The sequence below is a fragment of the Neolamprologus multifasciatus genome, chromosome 15 (assembly GCF_963576455.1).
Source record: "Neolamprologus multifasciatus chromosome 15, fNeoMul1.2, whole genome shotgun sequence".
NCBI lineage: Eukaryota > Metazoa > Chordata > Actinopteri > Cichliformes > Cichlidae > Neolamprologus > Neolamprologus multifasciatus.
In genome coordinates this window covers 30,388,419-30,410,727 of record NC_140453.1, presented here as the reverse complement: position 1 = coordinate 30,410,727, position 22,309 = coordinate 30,388,419, and the positions used below count along the sequence as shown (strand labels likewise).

At 40.4% G+C, this 22,309-nt stretch overlaps 1 protein-coding gene and 1 long non-coding RNA gene across 5 annotated transcripts in view; both read right to left on the bottom strand.

Annotated features, from left to right (window-relative positions):
- negr1 (neuronal growth regulator 1) overlaps positions 1-22,309 on the bottom strand; it is a 177,191-nt gene that overhangs the window by 138,227 nt on the left and 16,655 nt on the right. The window lies entirely within an intron of this gene.
- On the bottom strand, positions 741-21,164 carry LOC146502420 (uncharacterized). The gene is made up of 2 exons (XR_014869599.1): positions 905-21,164; positions 741-870 (listed from the first exon to the last, which is right to left on the bottom strand). It is a non-coding gene; the product is annotated as an uncharacterized LOC146502420 (long non-coding RNA).

The window sequence follows — 22,309 nt, the reverse complement described above, 5'->3', positions numbered from 1 at the left end:
AAAAGTTAAAACAGATCATCTCTTTAGCAGGAGGAGGAAATATGACGGGACATTTCTTAATACAACCGTTTGATTACACTGTTGTCACTGGTAAAGTAGAAACACCTGTTCAATTGCTCGTTAATGCAGATGTCTGACCAACCAATCACGTGGCAACAACTTAATTTATTTAGTGGATGTACCCCTGCTGAAGTTCAAACTGAGCATCAGAAGTTTGAATGTCACATAAATGGACTGCGACGAGTATTTCAGATACTGATGATCTACTGGGGTTTTTCCCACATCTGAGGTTTACAGAGAACGGTCCACAGTCACCAGAACGCAATCCAATAGAGCACCTTTGGGATGTGGTGGAAAGGGAAATGGAATCTCTGAGGAATGTTTCCAGCACCTTCTTGAATCTAGGCCACAGAAAACTGAAAAAAGGCAGTTCTGAAGGCAAAAGGAGGTCCAGCCCCAGTGCTAAAAACCGTCCATTGAGTGTCTATATAATAGCGAAGTGATACTTTGTACACATTTACATGCACATAAAGAAAAAAACACTAACAAGGGGCACATGATAGATAGATAGTTGTTTGTGAATCATCTTTGGGAACATGGCAGATCCAGTTAAACCATAACCAAAAGCACCACAGTGCTTCTTTTCCCCTGATCAGTTCATGTTCATGTCACTCCATGATCTCCTGATATTTTTCATCCAAGTAAAGTTATTAGGAAAAAGAAATGTAAGGAAAAAAAAATTTCACCAGCCACATTAGTCGGTCACAGACAGTGAATGCTGTATTTTTGCTGTGTTTGATCAAACTTAAAATAAAATTTAATGATATTATTGTTTGTCGGTTTTTTGTTTTTAGTAGGAAACTGTAAGAACTTTAGATATGTATGTGTATATATATATATATACATATATATATATATACATATATATATTTAGTAGTGATGGTATTGCTCATTCCCTTAAAGATAGGTATTGATTTCTGTCTGGTTATTGGGTGGGTATATGCTAGAGGTGGGGTGTTGTGTTGTTGCAAAGGATGAGGGAGAATGAGGACACACTGTAGTGCTGTGCAACCAAGGTACAGAGCACCAGGCTCTTAATCCCTAAAATAATCCTGTCGACTGTGGCCAGTGGGACACATCTGAAGCCTTTCGGCTATAATCCACACACACACACACACACACACACACACACACACACACACACACACACACACACACACACCCAGTGCCGAATGCCATCTAACATCACAGACGCAGAACACTCTGAAAACTGTCTCATAGTCTTTTTCTCATTACAGTATCACTTTCTCTGAACTGACACAGATGGAGCCTCTGACTGTGGGAGCAGAAATTGCTTAGACTCCTGACGATGCCCCTATTCTGTTGCCACAGCAAAAAGAAACTCTTAACAGCATCACCTTGTCCCGTCCAGCTTCGGATTTCCTCTAGGCGCATATGAAGTGGTTTTGTGTCATCATGCATGTGTGTAAGATCCATAAGAAACAGAGTCAAAGATATCCAGAAGGTGCGAACAAGAAGAAATCTGCTCTTTGCGTCTAAATGCCAGCAAAACAAGGCTGTAGCTCCTCTTCTCGATTCTAAACGTGGAAGATTTCACATGCTGTTTATCTCAATTTGATCAAAAGTCAACACCAGTGTTTCTTCAACAACTAATTCATGCACAGAAAATCATTCAAAGCTCTACACGAGTAATCTCTGGATTCATTCACATTATTGATCGCCTTTTTCAAGCATTGGCATGAATTTAACTTTGATTTTTTTTTAATAACAAACGGTGCTTACAAATCAGCTTTTGAACAAAAGCTGAGAATTCTGAGAGGATAGAGTAGCCTCTGCAGAGACATAATGGGAGTGCATTGTCCACCCCAGACAATTCCTCCTTATAAATATGTGAATGTGCTCTATGTAATATATTCGCATCAAAACGGTGTTCAGTGCACACGCAAATGCTGATAAATGTCACACTGGAAAAAAAGGCTCGACAAAGCATGATCAAACATTAAACCAGTTTACCGCCCTACTTTCTGTTAAACAAATAGTATATTGTGTGGGAATCTTTTTCCTAAGGCGAATGTTGCAGTCATTCAATACCACTGTCAGACACGTCCTCTTCCAGCACGCTACTGGACCACAGTCAGTACCACTGAATCTCAAAAATAACAGCGATGACTGTGTACTACCGCAGAACAACAACAATTTTCTTGCATTCAACAACATGAAAAAAGTAACAAACAATTTACAGGAAACCAGCGTCTGACCAAGTTTACTGAACAGCAGTTCTGATTTGAATGTCCGGTCAAAACGATTTTCAATGATCACTTAAGAGCCTGTTCTTCCTTTGTAGCAAACTGAAGCCCGCTGCTGTGCTAGAGGCACACTTTTAAATCCCTTCGCTTATCTTTGTTTGGTGCAAGAAACCTGCATTGCAAAGCAGACTGTTGAACTTTTCGAACAACATATAGCTCACAGTGTGGTTTTTTTTCAGGAGGTCATTTTTCAAATGCTTCAAACGCAGTGTGATATGAAGTATTTCTTCAAGAAGAAGGTGAGTTTTTTAATGTATTTGGTGCCAGTGGTCTAACATACCTTGTGAGTTGGATGCAATGTTCTGCCATTACTTACATAATAAATAGGATAGTTACTATCACCATAACGTGTTGATCAATCAGACATGCATATATTTTGTGGCTAATAACCAAGGCACGCCCACAGACACGCCCATCTGTAAAAGATACTTTAAACTCATGCAGGCTAGAGTCCAACAAGCCTGACATTTATATCAATATCTAGTCATAAAATTTAGGCACATAAGACATAAACAGATTTCACTAACATATGTGTGTATAGGGCTGCCACGATTAGTCGACTAGTCACGATTACGTCGACTATCAAAATCGTCGACGACTGATTTAATAGTCGACGCGTCGTTTGAAGCTTTGTAAGATCCCAAAAGACGCAGGAATAAGTAGTAGGATTTAAGAGTGTAATAACGGACTGAAACAGAAGATGGCAGCACTGCATCTACAAGGATGCCAGCTGCCGTTAAACCCCGAAGAAGAAGAAGTAGCTCTGTCCCAGAAGTCATAGCGCAGCCCAGCTCAGTTTCCAACAATGGTGGCAGCTAGTTAGTTTTAATATTACTCTTATTATTCTTTCTGGGTCACAAAATAAACGTTTAACTTATTTTCACGCGAGAATGTAGCTGTGTAAACCTCAAATATCTGCTCAGTTTATCAAGACACCACATATTTTCAAAAGCACTCCGACGTTTTCGGAGACGTCTGTTACCCACTAGCTTGATAGCTAGCCGGGGGCTAGGCTAACTAGAGCCGTGAGAACACCGGACTCCCGGCAAATCGTTTTCATGATCTGATTAGTTGACTAATCGCAAAAATAATTGGTGACTAGTCGACTATCAAAATAATCGTTTGTGGCAGCCCTAGTGTACATATGTGTGTACATACATAAACATACATGTGTATTTTTTGCATAGTTATTTATTGATGAATGAAGTTCCCTAAGGTGGACAAACTTTACATTATGTCCTAACCTGACAGATGCATGTTTCTCCAGTGTCTGCTTTACTTGTTTTAAATTTTCATTCAGTCTGCCAATAAATCTGTCAGGCTGTCATCTGTCCAACCAAAGAAGACAACTTGTCCAACTTGGCAAAGCACCTTCCCAACAATATGCTACCTTTTTTAAAGGAGTCAAAGAGTAACAGGTCAGCAAAAGTGATTCCACAAGTGTGATTTGTCTTATGACCAGCAAATCTTTCCATCAGAATCTGACAAGAGAATTAAGAGTAATAGTTTGACTATTATGTGTTTAACTAACCTACCAGTGAGTAAACTATCTTTATATGCCAACTGAATATGCAGACAGTGTTTTAATGGAATTTACTATTCCTTCATGCTTCATACACAAACATAGAAATAAATCTCTAAATAAAGTTCTCCATGTTACTCGACATTTTTTGGACAAAAAAATCCAACTGAATATAAATCCCACTTTATCTCTGCATAGCTTTCCAATTACCCCTCCAAATTCCTATGTGGTAGAGGTGTTACTTGAGTTGATCATTTTGAATTAATCAATGTAAAACAACAGTTACCTTAACTGAAAATGACTGCAAAAGAATTATAAACATAAAGTCTTAAATATTGCATTTATTTTAAAGCGAGGTGGCTTTCTGCTAAACAAAAGGCAGTGTTTCTGTGCCATATTGCTACAGCAAAACAGACCGTTGTTGTCTACATTACTGCAACGTGTACTTATATTTCTGGAGAGATAATCACCAGGCTGAGATGGATCAGCAACAGGATCAGCCAGAGAAAGCCAGAGATTGTGGCCACTGGCCAGTCACTCGATGCATTTCTAATTTGTATAACAAAAAAATCGTGCTCAGTAGAGTGCAGACCTCCATCAAGGATACATATATTAAAAACCTTATTAAACAGGAAGCAATATAACACAATCTAACGTCGCCTGGGGCTGTGTGATATCAGTATCTTGATATGTATTTATTTGTAAACCAATAAGAAAAAATATTTGTTTTTATTTTACTTTATTTTTGGGCAGGTTTAGGCACCGATAAATGATTCCCTCTTTTCCAACATCAGCTTGCAAACGTTTAAATGTGATGACAAGTCAGAAAACAACTTGTAACTTTGTTAAAATCAGAAACAGTGAGAAGGGATGTTCTTAAAAAATAAGGCTTTAAACAGGATTTTTAAGCTTGTGTTTTCTTCTACACCACATTTGTTGGATTCTGGGAATCTCATAATGCACAAGTGACCATGGAATATCTTACAAAGAAGCACTCAGTATTTAATTAAGCTCAACATTTAGTCGTTGTGCAGACTACAAGAACACAGCTCCCATATAGAATCGCGTTGTCCTTCAAAACCACTGACTGGTTCAACACTGGACACTTCCTGTGGTTCCAGCTTCTTCTTCTTTTTTAGCATTTTTAAAGAAATTTCACAAACAGGAACACTCGGGACATCCCTGAAACTTACTGTAAATGATGTTCACCAAAAAACAAAAACAATGACAGGCATTCACAGGATCAAGTTTCTGGAGTTTCTGATTATTATCCATTATATCAATTGAGAGCCTGTATTTGCTGTCTGGAATTCCACATTCACTATGAATAAGTGGCTGTGTCTCTCCTATAGAGAGAAGGGAGGAGGGATTGCATGCAATAGTGGGGGACAAGAGGAGAATGCAAATATGGAAAATAAATGCATCGCTGCTGCGCATTAAAGACCCAGAGATCAAACGGAAGCAGTGGGTGGCTGACAAACCCCAGACAAGCTCACTGAAGTTCATAGTATTATACTGTTTGGGCCCTTGGAGTCTTTTAATTATGCGTCATTTAATTTCAAAAATGACATTATATCCGGACAGATAACAGTGCACTCACTATCGTGTACCATTGCGTGACTGAGGCCAATCATTCGTTTGCCTTTGATTAATCTGTTGAGATATTTATGCAGTGAGAGGACAGACGAAGGTATTTCATCCATTCTCAAACAAAAATTCAGTTTTTCAGCTCGTGGCTTTAGCTATACCTTTATGTCCAAGAAACGAATAACCATGCAAATCCATGCACAGTGTTTACCAGTGTTTCCCACACACAGACTTTTTCCTGGGCAGACACCTTCTGCAATCGATTCACACTCTTATTTTGAAAGTTCAATCAAAGCTAACTAGCTTGCCATGGTGATTCCCATCTTGTGCTTTCCTACTTACTCCTAAATTATAAAAAAAAAAATCAGAGCCTCTCAAACAGACAGAAAACATAAGACGAGAGATGCCATCAAAAAGTGTGGCAAGAAACCAGAAAATCTTGGGAGTTTAAGAAGTAAAGACAAAATCAATGAAAACAGTCAATATACAAGCAGGCCAAATAACAGTACTGTAAAAGTCAAAAGTGAGACTGAAAGCTTGCAATGCTTTTTACCGACTGGTGATCATAAAGAAAATGCCTGACGTAAGCCAGACGGTTGGTTTTCAGTGCTCTGCCACAGCACACAGGACATTTATTACTGAGTTCATCTGTCAGAATTACCAGTTTAGGACTCCACTGGGAAGCAATATTATGTCTTCATTACATTCCTATAGAATGAAAATATGCCACAATGGCTTTATGTATGGGATGTCACGTGTTTGTAATGTCTTAAAGACAAAAAGAATATCGTAGAAAATGGGTTTTAAGAGGGCTGCCTGCCTTCTCCCTCTTAGTAGTTCTGGTGACATTTTCACACATGGATTTTACTTTATAGCATCTGCTTTCCCAAATCTAGCAACCCGTTCTGCGGGGTAGCCTATTTGCTCTGCGTACGTCTGTTGCCTTTTCTGGGCTGGCAGGGACTACCCTAAACAGCTCAGCCGGGACATTTTCCTCCCACAGCCATCTGTGCCCAGGTCCTCCTAATCCCCCACTATTCTGTCAACCTTTACTGTCTCCCGTCTCGCTCAAGTTGTCGTGCTCGAGCTTGTACTACTTCAAACACATACTGATTGTAGTGGACAAACGCATTCTGGTATGACAGGTGAAACTGACAGCTGCAATTAATGGCATAAAAAGTTTAATTTGCTCAGGATTTATCAGCGTGATATGTAGGTTAATTCCCCCAAAAATATAAAAACATATATAAATATATATATATATATGACTGTTAATTTAATTGCTTTATATTGTTTTGTGTTATTTTATTTTATTTTATTTATATATTCGTTTGTTTTTCTTCATTGCACTTTTCTATTTCACTGTATATGCCACTCTCTGCACTCTCATTTGCCCCCATGGGGATAAATAAAGTTCTCTGAATCTGAAGAAGATACATCAAAATAAGCAGTCAACCCAAAAAAATATGATTAATGCAAAAATACCTTCCAATCCAAACCGACTAATTCTTATTCTGGTGTGCTCCTCTACCTCGTTTGTTTGTGCTTTGAAGTGTGTATGTGTGTCTGTGTAGAAGGTGATTCCTTTCATCCGTATATGCTTAGTTGGGCATTCTGCTGTCGAACAGTTTACCCACACCGCTCGCCACCCAAGTGACAGGTCAGGGTTGGCGGCGTGCCAGAGAGAGCGGGGAAGTGGAGTCAGTGGGATAGGTCAAGGCTGGATGTGGGGTAAAGCTACTCATTGCCTGTTAGCCTGGGACCAGTGGGGCTCAGAGATGGGTTTACAGCGCTCAATAACAGAGCTTACACCCCAAGTTAAATCAAACTAAAAGCAAGTGTGTTTGTGTTATGTCTAGACTGTGTGAAGACTCTTAAGATGAAAAGAAGGCCTATGCATACTGCGTTTTTAAAGGTCACTGCAAATTACTTCTTTAAAATGAGGTCACGCTGAGTCTTTTGAGCAGCCACTTATTGTAAACCCCAAATTTTAAGGTAAGCCTGCATCACAAGTATAGTCAGACTGTTCCTATTGATGTTTCTTCTGTGTTTCTTTGGAATGATGCACTGTTTTTTATAACACTGTGGGTAAAAATGAAGGGATTAGCCATTTTGATTCTGTTTGTTCTGATGGTTAAACATATAAATGTACTAAATATTGCATTTCAAGCAAGGAGAACCTTGAAATTCTTACTATTATATTCCTTTAAAGAACTTAGGGCATATTCAGAGCATCCGCCTGGTAAAAGATTGCGTCGTAATTTGTTTTCTTGTGGAGGGAAAAAAGTCCTGCAGTTCAGACAGTTTAAAATGATGAAAAGGCTGTTTTTGAAGGTTCATTTCTCCAGCAGCGACGGGCCACAGTGCAAAGGTACTGACATGGGCAGAATTTGAACTGCTCTTCAAATTCTTTGGTACATTTCTCCCACATTCCAGCTTCCTCTGCTGCCTGTGTTGCCTGCTCAACTACACCAATAGCAATGGATGAAACACTCAATTTCTTTTTTTACAGCTCAGATCACATTTTTGCACAAGTTGGCAAGACTTGTGCAAAAATGTGAGACAAGTATTATGTTGTATCTGTAGCATGTACACCGATCCAAAAAGAAACACCATGAAAAGAGCTCAGTTCTCAATGGGGAAAAAATGCTGCTGCATATCTGTACTGACATGGACGGGGTAATGTGTTCGTAATGAAAGGATGCCACATTGTTTGATGGAAATGGAAACTATCAACCTACAAAGGGCTGAATTCAAAGACACCCCGAAAATCAAATTTAAAAAATGATGCTCGACCATTTTCACAAAATTTCATTGCAGCGACTCAGGATGGCACTCGGTAGATTGCATGGCCTCCATGTGCCCATGTGCATGTCTGACAATGTCAGGGCGTTTCTCCTAATGAGATGATGGTGCCCTGGGGGACCTCCTCCCAGGTCTGGACCAGGGCATCAGTGAGATCCTGGACAGTCTGAGGTGCAACCTGGCGGCAAAACGTAATGTTTCAGAGCTGTCGTATTAGATTTAGGTCAGGAGAACATGGGCACCAGTCGGTAGAATCAATTCCTTTATCCTACAGGAAGTGCCAGCATGCTCTCGCCCCATGAGGCCAGGACTCACTGCAAGTCTGACAAAGGCTTTATGGATTTTATCCTGATACCTAATGGCAGTCAGGATGTCGTTGTGGAGCCTTTAGTGGTCTGTGCATCCCTCCATGGATAAACCTCCCCAGACCATCACTGACCAACCACCAAACCAGTCAAGCTGAATGATGTTACAGACATTGTAACGTTTTCCCGAGCTTCCTCAGACCCTTCACAACTGCCACAAGTGCTGAGCGTGAGCCTACTCTCGTCTCTGAAGTGCTGCCGTAGTGGACCTGCCACTTCTGCTATTTTATGGCAAAAGCCAATTGGGCTCCATGGTGCTGTTAATTTCATTAACCCCCTCTGCTACGTAACTGAGCAGATCAATATCCCAGAAGTTTGACTAACTTGAAGCCATACTTAAGTCTATATTGATGCCATTATACTGATTTTAAAAAATCCTTTACTTTTTCAGCAGTGCGTATTGATGAGAAAATATTTCTTTTCAAGTCTCCCCCTAGCTTTAAGAAAAGGGGGGGGGGGGATCATACTTTAAATAAAATAATACCATTAGCAAAGAACTACCGAAACTTTGATAATTGCAAGATTTCATTTGTAACTTCATTTAGAGGAACTGGAACTTCAACATTATGCACTCCAGACTGTACATTAATGCCACTGTTTTGCACAATATCCAACTACAAACCTCTGTATATTTGAAATATTTTATTGCTTACTCTATTTAATTTGTAAAATATGTATACACACACACACACGTAGAAAAACATATTTAGTATACACATCCAGAAACGCATATACTATTATATATTGTACATATATTTATTAGTCTCAGATTTAGCCATTCTTATATTTTGCTTGTTTTACGTTATTGTATTTTTGCACAACTCTGTTGCTTGTGAAGCTCGCACACAAGAATTTCACTCGCATGTACTGTACCAGTGTACCTGCACATGTGATGTGACAATAAAAGTGATTTGATTTGAAACATTATTCTACTGATTTACAAAAAAGAAATGACAAAAGTCGTGCAAAACTAAATAAGGATAATCAATGTTATAGATTTGTTTGGAGCCGAACCCTCTTTTTGATGACTCATAGTTTGTAGGAGGCTGGAAAGAAGCCAGGCCCACTAGTCCTTTGGAGCACGATGACCTGACCATCTTATGTTTGGTCTGTTCTCCCTCTACAAAAAGCCTCAACAAGAGGTTGCTGCTTGTTGACAATGCAGAAGCTCACGATGTTCCCATTTCTGAATACAGTGTTATAGAGAACACTCTCTATGGAAGAATAAACTTCAGAATGAGAGCCGTCATAAAGAGCCACACATGGGCAATATTAGCACCTGATTCTTTTCATCTCAACTTGAAGTCTCACCAAAATAAGCGCAGAGGATGAAACTGTATTTTAGATTTTTACATCTGTGTCCTTCATGAGAAAGGTCGGGTCACAAAATTCACAAAACAAGCAAAAATCCTTTAATATCTTTGTTTTTGAATTATTTGCACTGTAGACAAATGTAAAGTTTTAAATTCTCCAAATCACTTCCCCAGCGGCAAAGAAAGTGATACATTATGAACGACAACGAGATCGCATTTAATCACGAAACAAACTGGCAAACGGTCAGTGGGATTCAGAGCAGTCTTAGTAATTCTGCAGTGAGGAAAAAATGAAATTGTCTTTTACAGTCCATTTGTGAGCATTAACATTATATTGGATCAGAGTAGGTTGTGCAGTTTTCTCGAAGCTAATGCACACTGATGCTGTTTGCCAAGCCAGCTCTGGCATCTTTACAGGCAGTAACAGCTGAGGTGAAACAGTGTCTGAGCCTTTTTTTAACACAAAGGTAAACATCAACATACTCCACAATCTGAATGCCAAACAGCCTTACTAAGCAAAAGCAAAAGGCTAAAATATCTGCATTAGCAACAGCAACAACAAAAAACTGTAACGCTCATGTCTGGCAGGAGATCGAGTCGTTTGTTTTCACTGTTCTCTGTAAATCTGACTTGAATCTTCAGGTCCTTGCTCTTGCCATGTGAGGGTGGCTGTGCTGCTGCAAATCTAGCCCACACTCTGAATGCATTAAAAAAATAAAGATGTGCGTTCTTCAGTTCAATATGACAGAATTCAAATTCACAGTCAGCTGTTTACTATATGCCATCACATTACCGGATTCCTCACAGATATTTGTGGACCTATTAGCAAACGCCAGGTGGTGTCGGGTCTTCGGTGTGTGCATGTGACTATGCCTAAAAAAAATCACTCCGTCATGAACAATGACAATAACAAGTGAGTGTTTTTGTTATTGCCTCCCTGCAGGGCTTTATCCACCTTTTTTGATGTGCTCTGTCCGTTGCACAAATGGACAATCCTTCTTTGTCAGAGGACTTTGGAACCCCTGCGCCGTCCGATAGGTGCGACCACATTCATCATCCTGACAAAGGGAAATAAGCAATTGCCACAGCACTTAACTGGTTTCAGTCATCTGCAAATATTGGAATAAATACATCGCGTAGAGGAGAGGTCCCTCTGGGTGTAGTCATATTTTACATGCCCTATTTGTGCTTACTTGCTTGCATTAGGGACAGTGCTTTTTCTGTCTTACAGCAATGCACACATGCTTGCAATGCACACAAAGTTCCCAGCTAGTGGGTAAAAGTAATAGGTCGTGCATCACGAGCAGTTTAAACCCCCTGCTTTCACAACAGAACATTAGTAAACACTTTATCCGAGACCCCGTTACTATCACTGTTATAACACGCAGACAAGCGGCGTTTAAAGCAATGCATGAAGTCTTTAGCTTAAGGCTGTTAATTATTTTGACAAAAGGAAGGAAGGAGTGTTGCACTATGTCTAACTTTATTATTACTACTGAAAATCATCATTGTGAATATTAAAATGGGAGGCATTCAAACCTTTCTTTGTGTACTTATGAGACATGTAAGCCTGTTTTTATAGAAGGAGGTGGCAGAAGGCTGAATGAATACAGAAATTCACTGAATGCTCCTCTGCTTAAAATGCAGAGCCTGTGCATTGGCAGGGACCAAAAAGTCCTTAGTTAAGCTAATCGCCAGTCCATTTGGCAAGGATTATGTTCAGCTTAGGGCTCGTCCCACGAACAAGGTCTCTGATTCATAACAGTGATTTGACTAAGTAATTTTATTGATAGAGCAAATACTCCCTTCATTGCCTTAATCACTGTAAGGTCTTCATAAGAAGTCATTAGTAAAAGTAAAACACTATTACATTAATTACAGATATCAATATGCCTCTCTGGCATGTGTGGGTTCGAGCTTGGGTTGACTTGAGGACACAGACACAGGAAGGACTCTGCAAACCAAGAGCCTGAACATTACTTTCTGACGACAGCCAACAGGGGGCACAACATGGGTTAGAGAGGCACTTATTTACCTCACTTCACCTGGGCTCAGAGCCTGTTGCACTTAACTGACTGAAGTGGTGGTCAGCAGGGTGAAAAACAATCCAATTCCTTCAGGAGTGTCAACAGTGGTATACAGTTTGAAAGAGGCTGTAAAACAATCCAAAGCCCTGGGCGGTGCGTGCAACGTAAGCTAGACCAAACAATTTAAGTTAAATGATGGACGGAAGACAATTTTTGAAGTTAATGCAGTTGGCGAGTAAACAAAAAGAACTCGATGAGGAAGCGGAGAACTTAAAGAGTGAGAGCAATGATGGGAATCTGTGTGGCACATAGGCCAAGAGTCTGCATTCTCTTTTTCCTCCTCAGTGAGATAAAAGCAGCTTTCCTGAAGGGAGATAAAGAGGTAGAAAAGCTTATTAGGTTATTCCTGTGGTGTTTTGTTTTACATGTTTGTCTTAACAAATTTATGAAACCACCTGTCATAGAAAATTGTTTAAAACCAAAGACTATTTTGTGATATATTAGGCAAACAAACTGAATTCACATCCAAATTTGAGCCGGCACGCTGGACTTCTAATTAATCAACTAATTAGTAAAACTAATTTTTCTGCTCAGGAATTAAAATAAATAAATAACTGTACTTTGAAATTCTAATCAGAAAATAATAATGTGCTTGTTTTATATATATTTTTTAATAAAATGGCAAATTCACCAATAACAACAATAATTATATATTTATCATGGAAAATATCATTTTTGATTAAAGAGCTTGCACATGTTGGTGGATTAACCATTACAGAAACATGGAAAAAACACAGTCGAAGTTAAACGCCAGACGTAATATTACCAATCAATTCAACACCATATAGTCAAGAAATGATGTTTTTTTTCAGAATTCTGAGAAAAAGGTCAAAATTCTGACTTTAATTTCAGGAGTCAATAATGATAATGGATTGTATTTATATAGCGCTTTTTGGGATCCCTCAAAGTGCTTTACAATACCACTATTCATTCACTCACTGGTGGAGGCAGCTACAGTTGTAGCCACAGCTGCCCTGGGGCAGACTGACAGAAGTGAGGCTGCCATATCGCGCCATCAGCCCCTCTGACCACCACCAGTAGGCGGCAGGTGAAGTGTCTTGCCCAAGGACACAACGACCGAGACTGTCCGGGCCGGGGCTCGAACCGGCAACCTTCAGATTACAAGACGAACACCCAACTCTTGAGCCACAATCGCCCATCAGAGTCAGAAGTCAGAATTGTCAGAATCTCAGAATTCTGGAAAAAAATAAAGTCGTGTCCACTTTTTTGGTCCTAATTCTCATCCGTAGTACGGTGTGTCAGATTTAATAAAAAATAGAACTAAACAGTCACATTGTCAAACTACAGAAAGATACAGAAGTACATCTTAAAGATACCTTTAAAAAAAAGAGCAATAAAAGTAAAGTTTTTATTGCCTTGTTTCATAACTACTGTAACAGACCAATTAAAATCTTTCTTAGGTGCCATGAATTGTTAGCAGACAATAGAAAAAAAGTCACAGGCGGCAAAGCTAAGTCGCACAAGTCCATTTTGCATGTGTTCATTGGCTTAACCCAAAGCCTCCCTTGTTATTTCTGTAACTGTTTCCTGTTACCAAATGACCTTGTTAAGCATATTTAGTTTGAGGTAATGAGGTTGTGATGAAATTTCTCATATTGTCTGGAAATGTTTACCAGACAGTCCTGAATGTCTGAAGTAAGAAAAAATAATGGCGGCAAGAGGAAAAACACAGTGCAAGTTTTGCATTAGTGACAATGATCTCACATCTCATTAAAATACAAAAAAACACATACATCACAATTTGGTTTCATCCAAGAAGCTCCTGATCAATTGCTGTTCTTCCCCTTAATCTCACTAATCGTAAACGCAGTCAAAAATCCCGGGGAAAATTGCTCCTCTTGCTTACCAACTCCAATCAAAGTCATTGAAATGATGACTGAAATGATGCACAGAGGCACACAAGCATGTTAACTATCATGATGTTATCTGAAGCCCATTAAGAAGCCCATGTGCCAGTAGTGAAGGGGAATAGCAGGGGGATGCATGTCTAAGTGAACAGGTTCATTAAGCCCATGTAAATGCTGCACTTTCCAGGACTTTAGCATTGTGGCAACCACAATAATAATGGTAAAAGTGAAACACCCAGCAGAGAATCCATCTCAGCCCTTCCTTGGGCTTTATTATGCCTCACCAGCTCTGGCTGCTCATTACCGGCACTGCACACGCTCAAATGAGCCAATGGCAAATGAGCATATACACAAACACACAATACTGAGCTCTGCGGGGTTCGGGAGAACGGACTGATGACTGTGCACTAGATACAACACCTCATAAACCACCAACAACACAACACTAAAGTGATTTTGTGACTGATTCCTATTCATCATGCTTATGGCTGAGATCACAGCACTGAAGTGTATTGTATGCACCAAATCCAGCACCCCCACAAATCCCACTTTACAGAGTATGTAATTTTAGCTAAGGGTAAAATGGCTGATAAGAAGTAAAGTCAGCTAAGCTCCTAAATTGGATGGTTACAGGAGTGGGGGAATCTAAATAAGATGTACGGGCTGCAGCCTGTAACCTGTTAGAATTTTCCTTATCAGTTTATGAAACACGCAATTAGTTAAAGATGGCTGCAAGGTTTATTGAATAACCCCATTAAAGAGAATGGTGTCAAATAGGAAAGGGCCTACAGGCAAACGTAATGGGTTTTTTCCACTGACATGCTTTTGATGGGACCCATTTGATGGGAGAGAATGCTTTCCTTGTTCTTAATTTAAGCCCAGGACACCTTGAGATGGGAAGAGAGGGCGAGTTATTCCACAACTAATGAATACATACATAATATAAATGCTAAAACACAAACAAAATCTATTTCATTCGTTAAACATCTACCAGCAAGTGCATCTTGACAGTTTACAGACTATCCTGGAATGACTGGAGAAAATAGCACTGTAGCGGAGTGAAAATCAAGGATTAGTACAGCATGGAAGAACAAAGCTTTAGGAATGTTTTGCTTCCCCATTTAAGGGGTTTGGTTATGTTGTCAACGGGCGAAGTCCTTGACAACACAGACACAGATGTCTGTGTTGTAAAAGTTTGCAAACTTAAAACTTGGTAAACAAAATGTATGTTAAGATATGTGGCGAGCTATTGAAGTGACTATTAATTTGAGCAGATGATTGCTATACAACAGAGTGATAATACATTACCACAATCATACAGGAATTTCAAAAATGGCATCAATATTTCATGATTTCTTACAAATAGGGGTGCAACAATACTCGTATCGATATTGAACCGTTCGATACAGTGCTTTCAGTTCGGTACGCATATGTATCGAACAATACAAAATTTTTAATTTATTTGATCAACTTTCCTTCTGACGATGCTGTCTGTGTTGAGCGCTCAGTGGATCTGCGCTCGACAGTGCAGCCAAGGCGGAGTAGTCGAATGCAGATTCACTGAGCGCAGGGCAAGCTAGCAAGACAGAAGTTAAGCTCGTTGCAACATGGCAAATTGAACCTCCCCCACCCTCATTCAGATCTGGCCTTTGGAACTATTTTGGTCTTCATGTGACGTATGACCCTGAAGGTAAGCGCGTCATGGACTAAAGTAAAACAGTATGTCGGATGTGCCACGCAATGCTCAATTACATTGGTGGGAACTAGTGTGTTAGCGCAGTTAGCTCGTTAACGTGTTGGCCGTCCAGCCCCACGCACGGGGCGATCCGCGGTAGCTCGTTAACGGAGATTTGCCGTGTTGTGGCGTTAACGTCATTTCAGATTAACGCTGACAGCACTAGTGGGAACACAACGAATATGAGTCTCTAAAATATACTCATACTCTAAAATACATTTGAGGGTTACCTAGGCAACCAGTGCTTTATAGGAGCTCTTTAGGAGCTAAATGACCACAGAACCAGATATATTCCTGTCAGTCAATGTCTGCACTCTTGATGTAAGCATAAGACATAAAGTTACTGTCAGTATAATTACAAGTCTTTCTTTTCTGCTGTAAAAATCCAAGCGGACAGTGACACCGATGACAGAAAGGTGACTTAAGGATTGGTATTTTTTATGGTCTTATAATTTTGTGGCTGTGCAACACAAAGCCAGCAATAAAACACTGAACTGGAGTAAGCTTGCTGTGGGCACATCTGTCTGGCATAGCAGGGCCATCACTTGTAGGAGAGCCTGACAGTGAAAACAATAGAGACTGCTGAATTATGGACAGTAATTTTACCGGCTCATGACATTCAAAGTAGCTGTAGCAGCTCCTCCGGAGGGCAATCAACCAAAAGTGTGATCAGCAGGTTAGTTGGAGAAATTCTAACTTTGCAGAATCGTGTAGGGGAAAAAAAATCATAAAAAGCATATGCTTGGTCTAGAAGTCCACGGGGTATTAAATAAGCAAACTAAGGCAAAAGCACTTTTTTTTTTTGTTTTTAATACAGGCTACTTCTGAAATGAGAGGAGCCTGATGTTAACTGCTAATATAATTATGTATGTTTGTCATTGTCAGTGCGTCCCCTAAGATGAGGACTTTGGTGGGGGAGGAGCAGATGGGCAACACGCCATTCTTTGACCACCGTGGAACGAGAAACTATGAGAGGAACTAGCACAACCATAAATTACAGCAAAATTCATTAACTGCTCTCAAGCTGTACTAAAACAAAACAAGAGCACACTCACCAAGTAAATCAATATCTAGGTTTTGTTAATCTAATATATTTTTTAGTCTATATTTTATCATTTATTTGTTTTATTTTTTTATTTATTCCCCCTTTGGCTTTGGAACCACCAACAGATCAATAAAGTACACTGATGTAAAAAGGGAGCCAACCCAAGAAAACACTTCAGCAAAGATTGTGTCTTGGTGCTTTTTTTGTCACTCGAGTGACTGATTGCTGTGATCATAATGCAGAAACAAATGGATTCTGTAGTCTAAGCAACACTATATGTTCATTTCTGGTAAGGCTAGTTTGGTATTTAAGCCAGCAATCTGTTATCAGCTCCCTGGGGTCTAACGGGAGAGGCTCAACATTTGTCCCAATCAAGCCATGACCAATCTGCTGTTTGACTGTCACAAACACACACGTCTGCCTTTTACAAGACACCTGCGAGCAAAACCCTGCCTTATTTCTCAACATATAAACAAACCTATACATTCATTTCAATTTGGTTCCTTGCAGCGGGGTCCTGTGGAGCGGTAGAGGAAACGCTGCCCTTGTTGGGGTCACGTTTTTCCAATCAGAGGCTTACTCATACGCATCGCTCTGAATCTGACATTTGACATGATGGATATAGAATATATGGTGTGTTTCACTAAGCCCACTAGGTTGCCACTCTGTTATAGGCCTAGCAACCATTGACCTTGACAGCAAGACAGGACAACCCCCATCCTGGAGGCGAGATTCTGATAACCATGTCATCCATCATTGTGGCACTGAACCAAACACACAGGTCAGAAATCTCAAGTTGATAGTGAATCCTCACCTGTACAAAGTGTGCGTTCACACATACGGACACAGAACTAGCAGTACGCTCTTTTAGCCCTTAAAGGGTACGGCAGAACGCTCATTTTTGTCAGCGATTAATGATGTATGGAGCTCTACAGTGTTGTGGGAGACAAGGCCGTCGGTCACCCCCCTCCCCTATCTTACTCACACACTTTTCACACATACACACACAAGTGTGTGATGCTGGCACATGAAAAAATGCACTTCACAGGCCCGCAAACATATTATGCAATCACACATGTGCAAAAAAAAAAGAGGCAAGAGCTGAAACGCTCTCATGCCTCTTCTCACAGAGCTTCCTCTCCCTATCGCCGTCTCTTTTATTTTTTTCCTCGGGCTTTGCAGAAATAGTCGGCGGCTTCGACGTATCACCTCCTGACAGAAAAGACCTCAATTCCCCACCAGTACACACTAACAAGAGAGCGCGAATCCTCCCTTTCAGCATGTAGGTCAGAGCTGCCTTTCATGACTGCTTTTTAAAAGCAGAGCTTATTACCAGTAGATCCAAGCTATGCTCTCCTGCAGGCGCTTTGTCTAAAACAGCAATATTCTCCTGAATGAGTTTCATACTTTACAGGGGGAGCAGACACAGCAGTGAACTTTGACCTTAAGCCATAAAAATCCTGGATAGCCTTTGTAATACATGTTGTCGTGTAATATGCTTTTCTTTAATCAAGGGAAATCTCCATTGGTGCAATAACATTTTACACCCCTCCCAGTGAGGGTGCTAGAGTCATCACAAATGCCATATGGATATTACCATCAACATAATGCTGCTGAGCACAATTTGAGAGTGATGAAATATTGCCTTGATGAAGGGACAAAAACCTAATTAGACACTATTCAGCTGATGTTGATGACTGTTTTATGAAAGATGGCTTTCACACAAACGGCCAGTAGGCCACAGGCCATCTCATGTTTGCTAACCTGGACCTGATTTAACAGCCGAAATGACCGTTTTGAGCACACAGATATTGAAAGGTTAAATTAAACCATAACCGCAAATGTATTATCATTTTTCTTAATTCTCATTATCACAGCTCTTCGTGTTCCCGCATACCTCCCTGAGGAAAGATTACCTCAAACATTTTCCTCATGGACATTTTCCGCTCTAGTGGAGGGCATGAAATGAACAAAAAGTACTTGAGCTAAGAAATACTTTTTTATTGTTAAGAGTATGAGGAGACTTTTTCAAAAAACACAGGTTCATACATGATAAAAACACCTTAAATATTCCGAAGAGATTATTTAAGCTTTCATTAGCTTGTACCGACACTGTGAAGACCGTGACAAAGCAGAGAGAAGACTCCCAAATGAGAGGCATTTTGTACGATGATGAACCGTCATTATCATTATGCTCTCCGTACAGAGCCAAGTACCCATTTTTGGAAACATTACAAATCTTTGAGCCAGTGTCACATGCATTATGTTACTGTTAAAGCCAACGAGGAGCAGTTGGATGTAGATGACTGACACAAGAGAGAAAGGCCGGCAATCTGAATATTTGATGGGTAGGATATATAAGTGTTTCTCGCAGGTTATGAGGCGTGATATTGCGTATTGGCAGTGTTTGGTGATGTCACTCAATAACCCCACACACACAATGTATAATCAGCCATTTATCATTTTTAGGACTTTTATAGTGGACTGCAGTTTTGGTACGTATCATATCCTGTGGCAATCAGTAAATGAAATGGCATCAGTACAATAAGAAGATTTAGCTATCAGCCAAACTGTAAAAACAAAAAGAAGTCATTTCCCTAATTTGACATCCAGACGTAGGCTTTAATGCACTCAGTGGTGCAGTCTGTTGTCATTCCTGGAACTGGCCAGCCACTGTCACTTTCTCCTCCCCTTCTTTCTCTCTTTGCCAGATAGGGAAAAGGGTTGGAACAAGCCTGGAGCTGGAGTGATGATTGATGACACGCCTCCTCTGGTGCACACTTCCCTGCTGACGCACCCTCACACTGCAACACTTTTCAGCACTAATTGGGCAAACCCTGCAAACTCTACTCTCCCTGTATGCGGGGTCCGGGTCTAAGCCAACCACCCACTCAAGAGAAGTGTGTGAGCTATACTGCTCTGATTAAGCACCGCTCGCAGCCCCCTTGCATGTCACTAACACACTCTGGTCCTGTTTACTGTGTAGTGCCAGACAGAAAGAAGGCCACCTGGAGCCATGCTATTGACAGAAGATGGGAACATGCATGTTTCCTTAGAGATACACTCCTTACTCTTTGGAGTAGGAGTCAGAGAATGACCTCTGTGTACTTATGGAATATGTTGTGACAGAGGCTCCAAACAATGACAAAGCAATACAATCCAGACATAAACAACCTGATATTCCCCAGGACTGTGTTGCAAGCCAAGCTGCTATCTGGGGCTTGCATTGTTTGTTTCTCCTGACTTCGTCGAGGGCGACTTGCATGAGCTATGATATGTGTGCAAAGCCTCTACGAAGATGGATATTAAGTGAAACAATTTAGATTAAGTGCCTCGCTCAAGGTCCGTGTTTAAACTGACAACCTCGCGATCATTAATTCATTTAGGGCTCACAGGGTTACGGGAGAGCAAACAGAAGGTCGCTGTACTTTTAAACTGTTTGCCAAACAGCGCGGCATGCTCAGATCATGAATTCATCCACAGCGTTCTGTAATGCAGAACCAGGCAATTACTAATCTTGCTAACCACATGGCTGGAAAGACAATAACAGTGTGCTGGATGTTCACTGGTTCTCAGTGAAAGACAAAGGTTCAGCTTATGGGTTCAGAAATTGTTGCTGTTCACTGAGGCGTGGCTGATCTGTGCAACTAGTGAGCAGAGGGGGTATTATGTAAAATGAAAAAAAAAAAAATACAGGATATGCTTCTAAATCTGATTATGACATTGAAACAAGTAGAAGGAACTATTACTGTCATTTTGCTCTCCACAAACTCAATCTCTCGCCTGCTTTATCAGCAGAATCTTTTTTTAAAGCCTCTTACGGTTCATTTTCTCTCTCGCCCTTTACTTTCTCTCGTTATTCTTCTCCTTTTATGTTCTGATTTTATCCCTACGTAATTGTTAATGTTTAAGTGTCTCTGGGCCCCCAGACTGTATAATTAGGACATGTCACTTCCTCAGCGGAAGAGTAAACCAGCAGAGGCTTCAGTGTGTCACGTCCAAGAGGAAAATCACAGGAATTTCGATCGAAGACGAGGTGCACATAATGTGTACAGAAGCCTTTGAATTCACTTTCTGGTTGGCTCTCCGCTAGGCTTAAGCAGGCACTTCTGAAGACAAACCCAGAACTTTATAGGTAGCTGCTTCGCCTCGCAAAGAGTTGCTAGCTCGTTAGCTGTTTCTAAACCCCTTTATCTAAGTTTACAGTGTGAATTCTTCTTCTTATTAATTTCTACAAAGGAATGTCTGCATGAATTATTCATTTCAGTTGTATACAGTATCTTCGCATTATTAACGCAGAGTTAAAAAACACATCAATGGTCTGAGTCATTTAGCTGGCAAAACAGCCTTTAAGTTGACATATAAGACGTCTGTGTTGTAGGTGATGATGGAAAAAAGAAATCTGAGGAACAGGGGATACTGGCTAGTGTTAATAAGGAGTGTACCAAGCTTTCACTTGCAGCAAAGCTTCTTTTGTTTTCAGATGGGAAACGGTGAAATGCCACCTTGTGCTATTGTGCTCAAAAATGCAGCTACACCATAAAAAAACATAGCTGTGTACAGCAACATATAAGCAAGTCAGTTACAGCATTCAGTATTCATTTTTGGCTCACGCTCACAAACACACACACACACACACACATATATGCATGCTCGCATACTAACAGATACTATTTCTAGGTGGCTCAGAGCTGTTTGCTGGGACTGTTACCCAATGCTTTTCATATTTCAGGGAAAGCTTTCACTCTATTTGGCTATTGCCATGGCAGCTGGAAAACCCAATCTCATGCTGCACGTCAATAATGAGTTCCAAAATTGCCGACAAACACATCCTGTCAAACAGTATTATGTGTCGAGCATCGGGCTCAGGGCAACAGCAAGAGATCAGTAATCGTGCAGACATGCCTCGATCTTTAACTAAGAAAACTGCAGCGATATAAAGCCTTTTAAAAATGTCTGCAGCATTGAGAAGTATTCTTATAAATACTTCTAAATTGATACACACACGCAAAAAGCATTCAAGCGTTTCCTAGTTATATATTACCTAGACATAACCTCACCACTTTCCTTGAACAGATGAAGTACAATGCTTACTGACAGGTCCCAGTCATATAACACTCAACAACATCAGAGTCCTGTTTGTGTCTTAAATAAACCTTTCACGAGACAAATCTATTACTGTGCTAAAGTATTCCATTTGGCAGTCTAATTCCAATGCACCTGTCAACACAATTACTCTGAGCAGAAAGCTGCCTGGTTCGGTGCACAATCATATCGCCTCTTTCCAAATTACTCTTATCTGGTCTTATATTCTCTGGCCATTTTATTCGTTACTCTTGCAAGTACTGAGACCCATTAGAAGATAGGTACACTTTGATCGCCATGGGTGCGTGGACATTATGGCGCTTATTGATCCTCCGATGGTACTGAGGGGCTAAAAGCATGAAAAAAAAAAAAAAAGAAATGACCAGCAGCCTGAATTGTTGACACAAGGCAGGATTGATCCAGTTCTTATGCTCTTTGTTGAATTCTGAGTCTAGTGTCTGAAAGCTGCAGCAAAGACATGAGAGTCGTCAGACCGGGCAGCATTTTTCCATTCTTCCACTGTCTAATTCTGATGACCCTGTGCTCAATGTAGCCTCAGTTTCCTGTTGT